General features: G+C 35.2%; 1 protein-coding gene across 1 annotated transcript in view; it reads right to left on the bottom strand.

Annotated features, from left to right (window-relative positions):
* Window positions 1–20,038, bottom strand: part of LOC110835465 (uncharacterized) — a 71,999-nt gene that overhangs the window by 30,855 nt on the left and 21,106 nt on the right. The gene's annotated exons all lie outside the window — the stretch shown is intronic.

Genomic DNA, 20,038 nt, shown 5'->3' with positions numbered 1-20,038 from the left:
AATTCAGAAATCTAAAAAGCAACTGTATTTTATAAAGGAAATGATATATCAGTAAAGATTAAAAAATTGATAAATTAATCAGAATATTACACCTTGTTTTGTACCATTTTAAAATGTATACAAAATATGGCTTTTCATAACGTTTATCTATAGCGTCAAACAACCCATGACGATATGCTCCTAGAGTAGTCAAATCTAACTATTGAGTGGTCAAAATTTTGAAAGCATTTCGAGAATTAAAAAAAATAAAATTTCAAGAGTAAAAATTTCGAATTTTAGAATAAATAGCATAGACCGTTTTATATACTTGATGTATGTTTGCTTGTCATTATTACACACACTTTCTTGTGTATAACAGCTGCAAGTCAAGATTAATCTGAATGTACAGAATAACAGCGTTATTTTCCCATGAACGTAAACTGAATTTAAATCAATTATTAGTTAGATTATATGAATTTTATGTACATGATTATCTAAACTATCAAGTTGTTTCTAATAAATAACACAAATCTTCCTTGAATAAAGTTGCCTATAATTATAGTGACACTTCATAGCAACCCGTCATTTAAGGCTATCATGATTTGTGAACCAATTTCAAACCCCACCTCGAGTACATGATTGTTTTTGTCTCGTGTATAATTATAGAATCTAAATTAAAATTATCACATTGAATTCAATTAAATAAACCAAACCCACTGCTGAGTTCATCTTGGATCTCTCGTCGCATAGACCTATATTCATGATATTCATTTTCATGCTGTGTACATTGTACTGCAGAGTAATTAATTACTTATTGATAAATCAGCCACAGTAAATTATTCCATAACATTGATCAAAGACCACGCGCACTAATAAGCACTACTGACCTGCCTGTGACAGTAACGTACATCCAGTAACACTTCCAGGAATTATTACAAATTCAAACAGTTACAGTATTCAGAACCATAATTTACTAAAAGCTGCTCATTCATAACAAAATAAAACATTTTCAAAGAATTTGACGTAAAATTATTCAAAGTAAATTATTAAAAGCAGCTTGAAATTTTTTGATAAAATAATTTCACAGTATTTAGACATTATTTTCAAAAGCTTACATTTGGTTCGATGGTTCAAATTATTATTACATAAGAATTAAATATTATCGGAGGGGTCTTGACCTGTTCTTTTTCTACTTCTTCCATAGCAAAGCTCATATCAGACTCACTGTCGTCAGTTCTGACCATTTGTTCCGGATTTGCTGACTGATCTGCTCCTTAACCTTAATAAATGTTGCATTCCTTTGAACCTTTCCACCCATTCGTACGTGTATATTTATTAGTTTTCTGCGCGGGTGTTTGTCCACGTCTTTCTGTGCTGGGATGTCCTGTTACTCGTCCGAGGAGCCTGCCAAATGTTTAAATAGAATGAATGAATGAATGAATGAATACCTCGACACCTGCGGGCAGATGAGAATTGACTAAGAAATGAGAAGAAAGAAATTTAATTATCATTTAATGCCTAATGACTATGAGATTTATTTCATTTCTAAGATCTTAAGTATTATATATACCTTCTCGTGCTGACTCTGTAAATGGCTCCAGTAGCTGCTGAGTCAGCAAGTTAAAACAAAGGATTGAATTGAATATTGATGTTATGAAAAAGGTTAAATTAAATCAGATAAATGTGTTGAGGTGTGCGGATCGACGTATCTATTCTGTTAAGAGACGTGGTAGGCTACAGAGAAACGTCCAGTTGTCACCATCATCATGCTGTACTTACTGCAATGACGCAGGTTGTTGTAACTGCTGGATTATTCTGGTTCGGTCGTGCATGAATTATCGTTGCTTTCAGCTAATTAGATGGTCTCGTTAATAATTTGATGCTTGGTCTGGCACACACAACGTTGCTTTCACATTACAAAATATCACGACATGGTTTCGGAGAGGTTCTTACCGGATGTGTGAGTACCCAAATGCACTTCCTTTGTCTATTGCCGATTTACGTGCATCGCTTCTGCCTCATGAATCCTCTAAGAGGACGAAAATCTAGCGGGGATCAGAAGGTGAGCTGGTGCATGAACAACCGGCACAGTTGTTAAAAATAATTGCAAATAAGTCGACTGCTACGAAAGAAGTGAAGGTAATATGAAAATTATTGTCTTCTGGGTTACTGAGTCGTGAAGTCTGATAGGTCTTATCGCCCTGATGATGTAAGCAGCAAGCATCTATGAAACGTCGGTAAATTTCTACCAGAATGTACGGCGAAACATTCTAGAAGACAGTTACCTTCATACTCATCGCCTTGAAAACTTGAAATCTTATTTAAATCGATTTTTTTAACTCTTTCAAGCAAGAAGATGATCCAAATAATATTAAAAGAAAACATTTATGACCTGAGAAAATAGAAACATAAAGCGAATAATGCCATTTGGGAACATCAAGAGCGTATAGAATCTAACTGTGCCTACAAGTAGATGTCTTTGTAAAGTAACTTAATTACATGCAGCCTGAATAATTTATCGGATTCGCCCACAAACATATTTCGTTTGTTCCTGCAACGTAACTAACTCCATGCAGTGGCGTTCTTGAAAAGCGAGAAATTTCCTAACATTTACGGAACACGAACGATTATTACCCTGTTTATAAGGATCCACTATTGGCTCCTACCCTTAGCCAGATAAACTTATCCACACCCTCCCGCCCTATATTTTTCTTAAAATTCATTGGAGTGCGTACTATCCTCTCATCCACGCTTCTATCTTCAAAATGGTCGCGTTTTTCTGAAGGCATTCCAACCATATTTCCTAAAAATTTCTCATCTCACCCATGCGCTCTACATATCTTGTCCATCGTATTATTCTTGATATGATCACCCTAATATCTGACGAAAAGTGCATGTTATTGGGCACATAATTATGAAGTTTTCTCCAGTGTCATTTTAATACATTCCTCTTGGGTCCAAATATTTACCTCACCGCCCTGTTCTCATTATTTTAGTGAGACCATTATAGAACCACACCGATGTTCGCAGAATGACAATAACTGGAACGGAGAATTGGAAATCAAGGTAATTACAACTAGCCTTAATAACATTTTCAAGAGTAAAACAACGGAATTTTATTTCAAAAGTACTGTCATTAACAATTGGCTCTTACATAGGCATACACAGTAGAGCACCGTTTATTAATGGTCTGACTATATGAAGATAAAATATAGTCAACCCACATTTACATTCGCCTGGAATATAACAGAAATAAAATATAACACCAGAGTGCTAAAACAGATTACGTTTTGTAAAAGTACGGCAAAATTTAATATTCAAGTTATTTATATGCCATAACCATGTAATATGAACATTAAATTAATCTCCAAACATTACGCTCCCGAAAGGTATGTTGTTTTGAGGTTCTGAAAATTATATGTTATTCTAGACTTTTCATATAAAGAGACAGGTTTATTTTCTTTGAGTTGATGGATACTAATATGTTGGGTTTTCAAGATGACTCTCTTATGGGATGTTGTGTTGTGCAATCTGTTGCAAACTGGCAGACGTCTTAGAAGAGCTTACTGCTTCCATCATCATGGCTATCGTTCTGCAATGATGGAGGCATTAAGCACTTCTAAGACGTCTGCCAGTTTCTACAAGACCACACCGCGCAACATTCCAGAAGGCATCTTTAAAATCATCGCCGTGAGAAACTGAAATCTCGCCTTGATGTTTGCTCGTTGACAAGACAGCTCCTTTCTGATACCTTATATTACGGATGCATAGTAATCGAAACCACTACACCTGTTAGAAGCCTCAGTCACACCCGCTCGATACTGTTTACTAATGCAATTAATAAGGGGAACTGATTTGAAGACTGGAATATCTAGTATAATATCTTGAGAACTGATTACATAAAACAGAGACATAAGTATAACAAAAGAAAATGTAATTGTAATTGCGAAGGGATGCAATCAGATTTGATTTTATCTTAACTTTAACAGTCATCTACTGTGGTGTAATATTTGTCTCCGGTGCAACAGGCAAAAGTAACTTGTCCGAAGAACGTGGGTTGATTCCAGTTCTCCTTGCCTGTTCTGATGAACAATGGTCAACCCATAGTAAACTTTCACTTCCTAGTTATCCCGGTGAAAGAGAAAGACGCCACGCCTTTGGGGCTGATGCTAGTGGCTAACCCACATAATCACTAACAGCATTTCCTACAGTTGCATGTGTTGATAGTTATCGGAGAGAAAAACATTTCAGTATCCAGATCGATAAACTACAATTAGAAACCAATTAGTTTTTAAAGCGGAAGTAGTGGATTGCGCGGTGTCGCCAAAGAAACTGACGTAATGAATCGGAGAAATTAATAGTACGCTGGAGTAATTTCAAGCCTTCATTTTAAAGAACTTCCGTGTAAAATTTGTAATACACTTGTTAGGTTAATTAAGCTGCGTATGGACGGAGTATCTAGTAGAGTTCATATAGGTGACCTGTCGGATCCCTTCCCAGAGCACAGTGGTCTAACACAGAGGGATGCTTTTATCTCCAGTGTTTTTTTTTTAAATTTTTCTCTGGTTCCGGGAAGGTCAGAGGGAATCAGAAAGGGCTTGAATTGAATGGTCTGCATCAGATACTTGCGTATGCTGATCATGTTAGTTTGCTGGGAGATGGTGCGGGTGTCATAGCCAAGAATGCAGAAACTCTCCTACACGGTAGCAAGGAAACAGACCTAGACGAAACTAAAAATATGAGCGTAATACGGGATAAATATCAGCATAAACGGCGGAACATAATTAAAGGTAAAACATCTTTTGAAAATGCTTCAATGTTCAAGTATCAGGGAACAATAACAAATATAGAAATGAGGTCTTTGATGAAATTAAGAGTAGAATAATTTCGGGGAACGTTTGAGACGCGAGGGGAACACATGCATAAGATCTTTATGTGAAGTGTCCGTTCTTATAGTAGGATTTTAGCAAAATTTACAAATATAAAATTTCATGATAATCCTTTCAACGGTTCTAAAATTTTTACATGCGTGCAGACAGACTGACTGATAAAAATAACGGAGCAAATAGGCACAATTTTTGCAACATTTCAAAGTCGTGATCGAATTGTAGCACTCCTGCTTCGTATTCGGTAGGTCCCCTTTCAATTCTTGGTGCGGAGACCAAATATCCTGACTGACGTTTTTCGTGGTTTTCCGCAGTCTTTCCAGACGAATGTCGTGATAGAACCTTAAATTAGACCACGACCGCTTTCTTCCACATTCTTTCCAATTAATTACTCACTATAATCTTCTCATTCGATGCTAAATAATCTGAACTGCTAGAACACGTCATATAAATCTTTGCAACATTTCGTTAAAAACGCACCAAAAGCTGTACAGAAATGGTGTAAGGGCTATTCATTATGTGATACGATATATTGTAACTATCACATCATCAATCATTATGTCCAGGAGGAAGAATTGGGTGAATGCTGAGGGAATATGAGAGAATATGCGGTGCATGTGTACGTAGAATTAATGAAACTTCAGTTTATTCAACAAAACGACACGATATAGGAATTAACATTTGAAAATGCAGATATTCGTAGCAAACTGACTGGTGTTGAATGCTACTAACATGGGACACGTAAACAGCACTTAAATTTAGTACAACACCCGGAGCGCTCATGCGCGTTCGTCAAAAAGTCGTTATGTACGTCACGGAAGCCAATTAACCCTATGAAACGAGACATCATTTATGGATTATCTCCTTAAATCTCGAACCTCAATTGGTTCGAACAGGAAATTCAGAAATAAAATTCTGATTTGAAGAAAAAGGATAGTCAGGGTCAATGTTTCTCTAAAGTCATGTGAGAATAATTTATTAAACCTCAAATCTCAAGTATATTTTATGTTAAATATTTCTATTGTCAGAGGTATATTTAATTACATAACATTTAGAGTTAATTCTACTACAACCTTCAGTTTATTTGTTGAAATATTACTGACAGACATGTTATTATTATTTAATTTCGATATTAGTGGCAACGATAATTATAAAATAAGAAATTCTTTTAATACTTCTATCCTAAAATCTCCAATTCAGTAGTTAGGATACGAGATTAGAATTCAAGTCTCAAGTGGCCTTATAGTTCCGTATTAGATCCTAACCTCCTCCGGTAATATTAACAATAACATATTTAAACATATATGTAAAATATTACAAACATTCACTTAAAGATAAAAGCTAATTCAAGTGTATTGAATTTACCTTAGACGCAGACAATGTTCAACGTAACTGCACTTTACCTAGAGCCAGTTTTTGTAACTTTGCGTTTTCTTATTTAAGTAGAATTACATTCAAAGGCACGTATTTCAGTGGCTCTGGAAGCAGGTTTTTAAACGTGGACATTGAGTCGGTGCAGTAGAATGGTAAGCACCCAGTGAAACACACTGCAGAGTCCCTGGATCAGGCTCATAGGGGCTTGTCGCCCGCAATAAAACACGTTACTGAATGAAGGCTAGGTATAGAACCTTTATAATGCAAAGCTGATCAATTTTGTTTCTGCCTCTGGGACATTGATAGAATGAAGAGGAAATATAAAATTACTGGTTGCCACGCACAGAACAGAGAGAATTCTCTCGTCCAACATAGACAGAATGTAGGACTGCAAGCATCCGTAAGGTAATTTACGTTTGAGTCCGCTGTATTTTCACCGACCACTCTTATAACTATATACCCCACACGTGTTGTACGTCTGAATATTCCTGAAACAATAGATACTTCAAAATAATCACAAGAAACTTAGGGAACTTACTCGTTTGTTATTATTAAAAGTGAACCCTTGTTGCATTCAACGTAAACGCACAAGAATGGACCTCCATCTCGAGTCTGTTCAATCCGGTTTAAATCTCGAACATATTTAAATTACATTAATTTAATATTAGTAATATTATTATTCAATTTCCGCCCGGTATTTCAAGTTGTCGCTTTCAATGTGATTTAAACAATCAAAATGTTGCTACTAAAATCCGCCAATCTTTGTTCTTAATCTGAGAGTGGCATACAAAATTTTGTCACAAAACTGTAATGTTTAGGTATTTATGAAAGAATTATATTATTTTTCCCGTTTTCTAGTTATTAGGCATAAACATACACTATTTAATAACAAATCCGAGAATGATACAAAGTATTTAATCCGGATATAAAATCGGTTTTAAGTGACGTAATATTTATGAAATTCAATTACATTTAATCTCGTAGAAAAACCATTGAAAATTAATTAGTTAATTATTACTACAACAAATTGAATGCCATCCAATTCCACAAACTTCCTTTCAGGGAAAGCGCAAATTATATCACCAAATTTGATTGAAAATCACTTTTGATTTGTTAGATAGTATGAACCGTATTTATGTCCAAAAAACAATGGTATTTCAAGCTCTTAGAATTAACAGCCAGTGTGTCCATTGGTAAAAGCTTCACACGATGCTACGTAACACCAATTATAAAAATTCCAATAAATTCAGAAGTGCTGAAACAGAATAAGCTTCATCGTGTAAGGGTCTACTTTTTAAAAAATTAAATTTCATATACAAGAACACTCTCACTGATTTAAACAGTCATATAGGATTATTTTAATAAATTTTTTTAATGTAATTTTTATTCATCAGTTTATCCATAGCCACTCTAACATTTAAACTTTGTCTTACTCTGGAATTGAATATTGTTACAGTTCTTCACGTAAGAGAGCGTGTTAGATGAAGCTGTTTTGGCCAAGAAGTTACAGAACGTCTTATTGCAGGTGTTTGTAACACCACATAAGATGTAAAAAGTTCCTTATTTTGGAGTAAGATTTCCTGCAGTGAATGTGTTACATTTTAAAAGCAAGTTAAAATAACACGACAGATACTTTATTCTGTGCGGTATAGTGTTTAGTTTCATGAAATTTACGTCATTTTGAATTACATTTGTAATCCCTAGAGCATATTTGACTTGATTACATTGAGTGTCCAGAATATGAAATATAATCCACATGGGATCGTACTTCCTTATTTTAAACACAAATTGCTGTAGCCAAAATGAATTCATTGAGTGTACGCGATACGTCTGGTCGTTTGGATGTCAGAGAACAGGGTGATTCTGATAGGCGGGATATTTTGAATAATGATTAGATTAGCGAACGAAAATACATATCAGCTACGCGGGATATGGGGGTTAAATAATAAAATCTGAGAAACAAGAAACGTGTTAAATCCACCACGTGGTACAATTACTGAACTGAGTAGCTGACCAAAACTACGAAAACGTTAGGTTAGACAGTCTTATGGTGCGAATTAAGAGTACTTTCGAATAGAAACATGTTAAATTAACCTGTTTTGTATGAGACTGTATTGCATTAACCAAATTAGATGCTATAAACGTCATACTTGCAGTAAATTTCCGAATGGAACTCGCCTCCAAAAGCCAAGTTAACGAAAGATATCTTTTTAATATGTAAACTGACTCTTTTATAAGCACCTTGGGTTTCATACGATGTGTAAAATCTGTTTCGGCAAACATCAATGTTGCCATCTTCAGGGTAAATGTCATGGATACAAAAGAAAGAAAGGGTTAGGTGTGGTCATGTATTAGATTGGACTTTGTTATAAATTATTATACCAGTGGTGTTAAATTAACGTAAGAGGGAATGTCGTTCGTTAAGACTGTGAGGATTTTAATATTGCTAGTCAAGACGTGACTAGAGTTAAATTTTCCAGTTCACACATTTCAGGTAATTTAAAAATGTCAGTAAGAATGTGCATGTCAGAGAATAGGATTTTACCCAGTAAACCTTCTTATATCAGCATAAAATTGATTACAACTTTAATTTTAACACAATATTTTGTTCAACTGCTCTTCAATTTAGCTGCTTCATGTAACAATGATTTCGTTCGGTAGCCATTTCTTATCAGTTCATGTGGGTGCAGATACAGACAAAGCTTCAATACTGTAAGTTATGTTAACTCATGTACACAGCCTTGTTCATGGAATATGTTGCAGAGAGTAAGATAAATTAACAATAATACCGTAATACATGTGTATGCAATGAATCACTTTTATTATGGCTTCGGATTAATATTAATTCCATTGAAATATTGTCGGTAGATTGATATTAAACCCTTAATTAGAGATTATAAATGTAATCCATACTGGGCAATAACAGTGGAGAATGGTACAGATTATGAAGTACACTATGCTACAGGCCAACCCATTCAAACATAGCAGTATCTGAGTTTTAGCGCATCGTGTGTACCAAACCACTGGATGCTTCGAAAGTTTGGGTATATTGTACCGGTTTCAATCCTGTGATGAGGATAGCCTATTCTGGAGACATTTTATTGTTGATTGGAACTGCGATATATTTTTCTGAAACTTTCAAAAACCCGCAAGACCAAAGGCGTCACCGAGAAGACTACAACATTCAATTTTTCCTCCATGGAAAATATAAATCTCATATTTTCTTATCAGAAAGCTGTGATGCGATTTTTAAGTCAGCAGGCTACAGTAATAATAAATGAGCTTTACAAATTACAAGTTTTATCGTTATGCAATATTATCCTGTAATTATTCTAATCTAGTTCTAATATTTTTCGAGTAGAGTGTTTTGCTTTCTCAAATTGTTTTTGTAACCGTACAAAAGAAGTTATCAAGAATATGTGAGAACCTGTTATGTACGTTTCAAAATAATTATAGAATGTTTACTAAATTATGTCTAAAATAATATTCATTGGTGACGTCACTGATCTGTGAGATGTTTTTCTGCTCGCTTGTACCAGCAGTTTTACAGTTAGGAACAATTACTCTTAATTATCAAAAATGATCATGACTCTATGAAGAGGACTGTTACTTTAATTACACGACTGGCTCAACTATGCATCGACAGTAAGGGTTACCATTTCGAGTCATATTAGCAACGTGAGTAATCGAAAATGCAATTTAGAGTGTTGTCTAAATAATATGTAGGATTTGAGGTCTGAGGATTGCTGTCTCCTGGGTTATTGCGCCGTGTAGTCTGGTCGATGTTTACCAACGTTTCAGAGGTCATACTGCCTCCATCATCAGGACGATTCTTAGTATGAAGATTTCTGTCTTCGGTGTTGTTGCGCTGTGTAGTCTGGTCGATGTTTACCAACGTTTCGGAGGTCATACTGCCTCCGTCATCAGAGTATGAAGATTTCTGTCTTCTGGGTTGTTGCGCTGTGTAGTCTGGTCGATGTTTACCAACGTTTCAGAGGTCATGCTGCCTCCGTCATCAGGGTGACGGCAGCATGACCTCTGAAATCTACCAGACTACACGGCGCAATAATCCAGAAGACAGCAATCTTAATAATGATAATAATTATAATTGTAATAATAGTAACAACAACAACAACGTAGCTTAAAATTAAATGTAAAAAATGTAAAAATTACAAATGCAATGAAATGCTCATTTTAATTCCCTTGACACACCGTTGCAAATCGACCCCTTGTTTATTTGAACTTTTCGACTCAAAATGATCGCAAGAGCACGTAGTTAAGCTATGGATATTTTGTTGCTGGACACTCTGTATATGTTACACGTGTCTTGGAACAGTGTTCAGTATATCGCTTTTATTTTGACACGAGTATTAGTGAACACGATTACATCTTCTTCATTATCCTAACGCTTTTGAGATCTAGACCGGGTTAGACATGCAAAACTCTAACTTTCTTCTTTATTCTGCATTCGCTTCGCTTTGATAAACCGGGAGTTTGGATATGCAATTTTATTTCTATTACTCAAACATGACCTTAGTTAGCGTCTCTTAAAAAACCCGTCAAGTTAATGAAGATCTTAGATCTTGTCACTAAAACACTGCCTAGGACCTCCCTCAGTTAGTGTTAATAGGAAGTACGGTGAAGTATAATTATTCTTCTGCGCATTGTAACCTGCACAGAAAAGCCATAGTACGGATTCTCTTATCATTCCTTCATTCGGAAATAGTAACATGTATGACTTCATTCCTACGCCGTTACTTCTTTGTAATTCCTACAACACTGTCTCTCCTGCTTCTAGTTACGGACTGTGTAAGCTTCTTGATAGTACTTTTTTTTTTACTTTCCTTTCAACGTTAGAAATTCACGTCATTCCTTGATTCGGAATACTACGACTGATCCGGTATCTTCGTAATCTTCATTTCTAGCCTGTACGAATATGGCTGCCCGACTTCTGTAAGAATGTCCACGCTTACAGTTCTTCAAATTATTCCGGGCACTCTATTTGATTACTCTTTCTGCATAGCTATACTTCTAATAGTAAACATCCAGTCTCCTGCATTCATCGTTGTTTAATGATACGTACCTACTTTCGATTTCGCTATAATTCATTTTTCGATCTTTCATAACTTCATGTGCTATCTTAATTGGCCTGTTTATTTTGTTACTTATTTATTACTATATTTTCAGTGTTTTCATCTTGAAAGGTTTCGAAGCTTCGGATGAAAGGCTGGTTATGAAAATTAAATGGAAAAAGATGCGAGAGAAAGCGACTATGTATTTTAAAGTTTTATCCTGGAAGATTTCTGAGTGAATTGAAAAAAGAGACGAAGTATGCCATGTTAGCAAGACGAGCTTGCTTACGGGACGGGAATCAAAATTAGGAAAGTTCAAAATACGAATAAAGAATAAATCTGACTTGTGGGTTAATAGTATTCGTAATTATATTAGTCTACAAATCTATAGCCTCTAGTTGCAATGACGTAATCACATTAATTTTTTCTTAGTATATCTACAAAAATGTATTAATATGACTAGGCCTATATATAAATCATTTAGAATGTTTCACAACTCAAGTAAACCGTCTTGACGAAACACTAGCGGACAGAAATAAGGTTTACAATGACAACACGAGAAAATGAAAGTATGGAAATTATCATCAGTTTTGAAAACTGTCACACCATCTACTCTGCAAAACACTTGAGATAAAGAAAGTTTACACAAGCGTTTTTCTAATTTTTATGAAAGACATCATTGCAAATGTCTGAAAACGAAGTGCCCAAGAAACCAAGTATAATGAAACAGACGAGGAATCTAGACTATGTACTATTGAGTAATTTCATGTTTTAGGCTAATACAGGTCGCCTGCATACAAATTTTGGCACGGAAACAAATTAGAAAACCCTAAGTTTGAAAAACGAAAACAAGCAGGAGGATAACATTAAGAGGCAGACGAATTGTAAGGATTCAAAACTGTTGAAATTGACTCCGGATCGTGTCATGGTACTAGCAGGATCTGTTACCACAGTGTTGGTCATTATTTAATCACATCACACGAACATGTTACGGACAATCCCATTTACTGTACATATGGATGGGGTATATGGACATGTTTTCCACCCTAAACACTTTCACATTTTAGCCAGGGTTAATTTATTATATCATCAAATAACATATTTCAGCAATAAATATCAGTTCACTTGTTTTTATTTGGTGGTACTCGTTAAGAATAATCGATTTCGTGTCATTTCTGATTAAGTGATTTAGAATTTTGTCGAGCAATTATTTATTTTCTTTCAAATTAATAGACTGGTGAAGAAATACGTGTTGGAACAACCCTCCGTATTGCCCAGAACAGTAAATTCACCGTCAAACAGAATCGGCTGTTTGTTATATTGCTACATCCAAGCGGGTGCCATCGTTTGGAGGCCGCGCAATCAAAACGCTGTGGAAATGGCAGACAGAACTTTACAGCACCTGTGACCAATTGTAAATCAGCAACAGAATACTTTCCTACCACATTACATCAAAACGACCCAACTTACATTCTACATACGTTTTCCAACGATACGAAATTAACAAGATACACTCTCGAAAGCGTATAAAAATAAATGTGTTGCAAAATTTATGATGTTCTCTATGAAGACGGTGTGTTGTCGAAAGAGATTTTTTTTGCATAAAAAATACACTCAGTGAGATTCAACTTGCATGATGTCTTATCTGCAGCAAAGTATTACATCCTCAGTTTCTTTGAGGAAACTTTCTTTAGCTTTCTAAGCTGAAAAGCCCCACATCGTAAAATAAGAAGCTTTATCATGAAATCCGAGAATACTCTAATACACGTACAAGTCAACACACAGTGAGGTGTACGTCAGAGGTATACAGCGACGTATGAATTTAGCTAAGTAATTTTGTGCATAGAATTTGAAAGTAACTGATTTAATTATCCTTATTTCTCTCATGATAATTCATATACTGTTAGGCACCGTTAAAACTACACGTAACATTGTGTACTTCGGTTAACCTGTAATCATTTGAAATTCGTCGGGGCACTTCGAAAAATGCAGGGTAATTGTGGTTCTTTTACCAGTTTTTTTTATTTGTAGTGTTCTGTCTGACGACAGGTCCATATATTATGAACAGGATCCTTCCAACATCTTCAGGTTGTCAGGGACCTGCTCATACATATATACATTCTTGGCAGAGATGATCAGAAGTGGTTTGCCATTGCCTTCTTCTGTGTGTGAGTGGAGTAATTGTTGGGATGCCACGGAGAAACCGAGGAAGCCCCCGGAGGAAAACTCCGTGTTGCCTAGACCACGGCCTTGCCCAACACAAGTTATAAATTTGAACCCGGGACCCCAGGCTTACAAGGCTAGTGTTCTGACCGCTAGACCACCGTGGCGCTTTTACCAGTAGGAGTAACAAATTTAACTCTTACACGACGAGTTCGTGTGACTTCTATAAGGTGTAAGAATTGGTAGTTTGAAGCAGTAGACAGTAACCAAAGATACCATGAATATTTGGTAGGAGAGGTCACCACATACAATGAAACTCGATTACACTAAAAGATTCAAATAAATACACACATAAGAGTGGTAGGCAAATACGAATCCAGGAAGAGGGGATTTCTGTCCATATACGTAACAACTCGCAAGAAAAGCCGATAAATCGATAAAGCTCTTCGACGTGGCCTGATTCAACACCTGTCACATATATTTTCACGTAAGTCCTTGAATTGGAATTTATACAACAAAGCGTTCACAAAATCCTCCTCTCAGTTACGAACGATCTGATTCAACAATGGTTCCAGAAGTGTTCACAGTTCGCCGGCCTTTCCCACGAAGGGCTCTTTTGGTTTTGTGTCAGTTTCAGCAGCGGTATCGCAGTTCCACATCGTTATCTCTCTAAAGCACACACACGCATGGCCAGTGGCGGATTTCACACTCCCTCCTTCCTTCCTACTTCCTTCCTTTGTTATTGGCTTCATAGTTGCTTGCTTCCTTCTTCATTTACATTTCTTTTGAAAGGATTATGTTAAGATGAACAGACCTGTAGGAAGAACGCCTGCAGATATGTTATGAAGACGAAAATTATAATGATTATGACAACGAATGTGTTAATACTAATGAATTATTATTAATCATTTACTTATTAATTATTTTGTAATAAATTAACACTGTACATTTATATATTTGTTTATTGTTTGTTTGTTTTTGTATTGTAATGTTTGTATTGTTAGTGCTTGGCTGTTATTGGCCTTTTTGGCTGTTGTTAAGCACTTTAATAAATGAATTGAATTGAATTAATATGTTTATTTTAACGGAAATCCCAGACGTTTTCAGAATACTAGGTATGCAATTAATTTGGTATTATGCACATTGAATATTTCTGAGAATTCTTTGTAAATACTTCAATACGATAATTCGTTAAGCTTGTTATTATTTTAATTTCTCCGTTACGAGGTATACAGAATGAAAGAAAATAAGAAAAATATGTAGAATTCCATTTAAGCACTACAGAGTAATTTCTGTGACCATTTAATTTTATGTATGCATGTATATGTGTGTTTTTACTTTGCATAAGGGTGACCATGTACACACACACACATTACAAGCCCATTCGCGCATGAAAATACGCAAAAATGGTCCTTATGTAAACTTTGCTCATATTTTAACTTTAATAAATGAAGATACAGACATGATGGAATCAATCTGTAAACGGTATATTAAGGCGCATCAGACTTAATTTTAATTTACTTTGTCTTACTTCAAATTCTATATCTAATCAATAAGTAATAATTGATTATAAACCTGGAACATAGAAACTTTAAGAAGAATATAAGAACTTGAAAATATTGAGAATCATTTTTGCAGACCTACAAGAATTTTTGCTCGCAGAACTTGACTGGAAACACATGAAAAAAAGAAAAACAACACACGTTGGAACATCTTGGGAAATTCCGATGGCAATGTCAACATGGAGACATCTACGACGTCGGTGGTACCATTCGCGAAGTAAAGGGAAATGTTTTGATGGCACCAGTGTCCTACTGTAACTACTTACTTAAATGTTCGTCTTTACACAACACACAAGTATTCTTTCTTCGTGTTTTTTTTAATACATTATCAATAAACATCTAGATCCCAATTCACTATATGACGCTCCTGTACAATCTTATGCAACTACTTATTATTTACGTCACTGATAAGAGATTGTTCACGAGGCAGTAACTGAGCGAAAGCTCCAATATTGTTACGATCATGTCAGTATTGGTTTTCAGGATTGAAAATGGAGGCAGTTTTTATGAAACATTGGTATCTACCTATAAGTCCACAGAAGATGAATATTGGTATCTTCACCGCCGTGAAAATTTCAAATCTCATTTACAGACTTGCTTATTGTAGGAGCTATTTCTGTATGCCTTCACACTTTGTTCAAGAAATCCTCACCCACAACGCTCCTTCAGCTGTAGTCTACAAAATAAAGATGGCGGAAGCAAGGTCTAGGAGGTAAGTCAATACTGAGAGCCCAAGTTTTACGTTCGTATGTTTTCATATCGATTATTCCAAACTTTTGCAATAATTTGTTTATAATTAGTGTGTTGTAACACAGGTAGTTACATTAATTATATAATCTGAGCGTTAGAATGGGCAATACATACATTTTTCAACCTCAGTATGACACAGTTTACTGTGGTTTCTACATGACGATCGAACAGACTGTCACATCTCAATTCAACTCCATCAGAACACTGAAGTTGATACGATGATTCAAAAGAACAACATTAGAAAGCAAAATTCTTTGCAAATGACAAAACGAGATTTATATTTCCCATTTACATGAGTTTATTCTATACAATTAACAGTTTATTTACATTTTATTTTAGTTAGAATGATACAAAAATATCGGGGAATATTATATGATTTTTAATTAAGTTACTATATTATGTGTTTCAGGTGGCTTTCGGATTTAGTCAATCGATAATTAAAATACTTGTGCAAACGTGACATTGACCATTTTATGGAGACAAAGTAGCTCTTGCCTTCCACAAGATCATTGAACCATATAATCACAGTCCGTCATAAAACAAACTCACCCAGTTTCATTCTCCTCCCACATACAATCTATTTTCTAATCATCGGTCTTAATTATATAATGTAATCTCCTTATCGGTCTACGAAGAACAGTTTTACAATACGAAATAACTAATGAATTCATCATCTGTCCATCTAACTACATACTCTGACCCTCTTACCTTTCCACATTTTAACACTAGGTGACCTGCATAAACGACGAGGCTGTTTAACACACAATCTTTGTCTTTATCTGCATCTGGAATTGTACTCTTTATTTTAGTTTGAAGCATTGCAATATACTAAACTGGGAGCATTCCAAAATTTGATATGGAGTAGAGGTACTGTTGCTGGTTAAAACTGTACACTTCAGTGAAAACTGTTTCTTCCGGATCGTAAAACATATCATTTCGCTCGAGATCTTTCGTTTAAAGAATTGAATGGAAGACTGTCGCAGGGAGAATGGGTCGTATAAAGGAGCTTATATGCAGACAGAAATATATTCTAAAAAGATGCATGACTGAGTATAAATATAGCCTATGTATAATTTGAAACATGGAAAGTGAGAATGCAATAATACACTAAACAAATCTCATGACACTCTTAGCATAATCGATTTTATTACTCCAGTAGCCTGAATATCGTTTACTTGATATTGTTTTGTTAAAAACTGATCATCTAAATCTGCATAAAGAGGTAAGACACAGATTTATACTGATATTGTCTGTGTCTGTCTGTATCTTACCTCTTCATGCAGATGTAGATGCTCAATTTTTAACAAAACAATATCTAGTAATCGATACTATTTCGATTTATTTCATTAATGGTTTATACAGCAGTTTCAGCTCTAAAGAAAGACTATGCTCCACGGAATTAGTTATTTTAGATCGTTAGTAGTTTATTTCATATATACCACAAAATTCTTATTTCCCAATGTCAATTAATTTTCTAATTATGCTGCTAAAGTAGAACTGTGCACGCGACATCTGGTGCAAAACTAACAAAGTAGTTTTTTCTATTCATTAAATTAACATTAAACAATCTCACGGCATGTTTTGTAAAAGTTATTATTCCATCAAACAGCACAAAGCCAGTAACTAAACTTAATCAACAATTCTAAAACGTTCGTGTATTTTACACACATTCGAATTTCATGTACAGGTCGTCCAGACTGTCAATAAACGACTGCCAATGATTCTGGTTTGGTAAAACTACACATTCGTATTGCAGGAACAATGTATGTTTCCTGTGTTGGCATTTGCGATAGCTTTGAAATGAAATGCAAAGTGTGGTGAAGGTATTGGGTTTTTTACGTCAATTTCTATGTAATTTGCCATCTATGTTGGTATCCTGGCCATATGTTACTGTTTAATTGTTCCAGCACCTATCAACAGTGTTTAACGTATTGTCGTGAATGGTGCAGTACACGTGATTATTAACAGCGTTTTCTCCATATTAGTGCAAGTGTGATTCAACAGTTGGTATCAGTATTACAGCTTATGTGCATGCCGATTCGAACGGAGGAACTTCAATTATAATTTACAGCGTTAGGTGTCTTTACACTTCGCTCACGTTTCTGACTTCTGTCATTTTCGTCATTTAAAACTCTACCAACCAAAGGAAAACTCGCTAATTTAACATCAACAACATTACTCAAGTTTATGTATTTATTTTAATGTAGTTTACATCCTCAAATCATACTATTATTAATTGTTATTTAACAAAGACTGTTCTCTTATCTCCCCCTCAATTAGCGATTTGGCCGCCTATCATAATTGGCGAATTATAAAGTACTTCATTAATAAATTTTCTCCAAACTCCTGTTGCTTCAATGAGTCCAAACATCAAAACATTCTGTTGTCAAAACAGTCTGAATCTGTTGTTGTCTTGAAGAGATAGACCAAGTTTCACATTCAACGTCGCATTCAGTTTATGTAAACAAACTGCATGAGTTGTACAGCGATAGTCAGCGTATCTGGCCTAACACAGCAGGGAAATTCGAGCTTTGCAAATGTTCCTTCTGTTTTAACTGCCTGCGTTTAGTCGTAAAATAACAAAACGACAAGCACATCTGTCGATTTTATCTTTCGAGTGAAATCTATATCACATTTCGCATTCCCGAACCTGTTTGTAATAAGGCTTCTTCACTAATATGCAAACAGTATGGCTTAAGTTGAAAGTTGTAGGCAAACTTGTTTTTATTTGTCCGCCCTACGACGTCAGAAATCGTCTATGAAAATTTCGGTTCGTAAATTCAAAAGGACATAAAATTTATACACTAACAAAAATGTACAAAATGTAAGTGTAAATAAAACAGCAATATTAGGTGTAATTCTGTGCCACAATTTATGCTAAAACCTAGTAAAGAAAATCTATCTTCAGCCAAGTTTAGGTCCATATAACTACAAACACTCATTTGCATTTCCAGCCCGTAGTTGAACGAATTCTGGTGAATGTGTATAATGCACATACACCAAATGGAACCTTTTATCTGTTTACGATGTCGGTTTTTTTCTTTGGTTAGTATCTCTGCATATATATACGACAATTAATCCCTGTTTTGCATACCAATTCAAATCACGTTCGTTCCAGCCACTATTATTGTAACGATCACGTGTAATGCTGTCTGTTTGCAGGTGCCGGGTGCGTGGCGAAAGGAAACTGCATTTACTGCAGTAATTTTCGTCTCCAGTTACAACCTCAACTAAATACAGACACCGCTTGCGAATTTATTATGCAACCTTAATGTTTTGTAATTCTAAGATTGAAAATTTCGCAAAAATATAATTTAGATATTTATATTTGCTGAAAACAAAAATCAAAATAAGCAATGCAATGAACTCTTAAGAAACCAGCATTCATAAAATGGTGTCCGTTTTTATAGCTGTCGCACTATGCAAGACGCTTGGGTTAAGAAACTTAAACCTAGGTTTGTGATAAGATAATTGCACGAAAGTTTGCACCGCGGGATGTGTGACGGAGAGAAAATCAGTATCATGGGGAATTAATGTAATGCCACAGGCTTTCGTATGATTTTGTAAATAATGTAATGTTGCAGTTTATTGTCTGATGTTTCACAGTAAATATACACGAGCGATTAAATTAATTGTAATTGTGTAATAATTTGGTAAACTCTAATAATTGAATCATGGTTTACAAAATAATAGGTTTCGCTTTCCAGAAATTTAATAGCTAACTCTCACAGAGTTATTCTGTTGTTTCTATTTGTGTTTCTGCTATAAATATTTTAAGTATGGCATTTCTCATTGCGTACAAAACTTCAAAGGACAAGATCAAATTCTGAGTGATTATATGGAATCTTATGTGAAGGGCGGGTAGTTATGGATGAGAGGAGGATGTGAATGAACGAAACTTCGAAAATCACTGTGCAGGCAGTTGCTTTTATACTTTGCACACAGCAAGCAGAAATTTCTCCGAGAGGCGAGCTCCATCATTTCAGACTTAGCCACTTATTATCATTTGTAATTTTCTTTCTCTCTAACCTCCATATTTCTCTTACATAATATATCTTTCTTCCTCTTTTCTCTCTAGCCTCCTCCCATACTCACTCTGCCCCATCATTCCTTGCTCTTTCCCCCTATATTCCTCTGTTCCACTCTTCTCTTTTCTTCTCCTTCATGTTGTCTCTTCCTTTACATTTCTTAGTGACTACTCAATACTCTTGTCTGGCAAACAGTGAGCCACCAGATCACTAACATTAGAAAA

This window comes from Zootermopsis nevadensis, unplaced genomic scaffold (genome assembly GCF_977971745.1).
Source record: "Zootermopsis nevadensis isolate Lab colony 2312 unplaced genomic scaffold, Znev_1.0 Znev_ptg000024l, whole genome shotgun sequence".
NCBI classification, from domain to species: domain Eukaryota; kingdom Metazoa; phylum Arthropoda; class Insecta; order Blattodea; family Termopsidae; genus Zootermopsis; species Zootermopsis nevadensis.
This window is presented reverse-complemented; position numbering and strand designations above follow the sequence as displayed.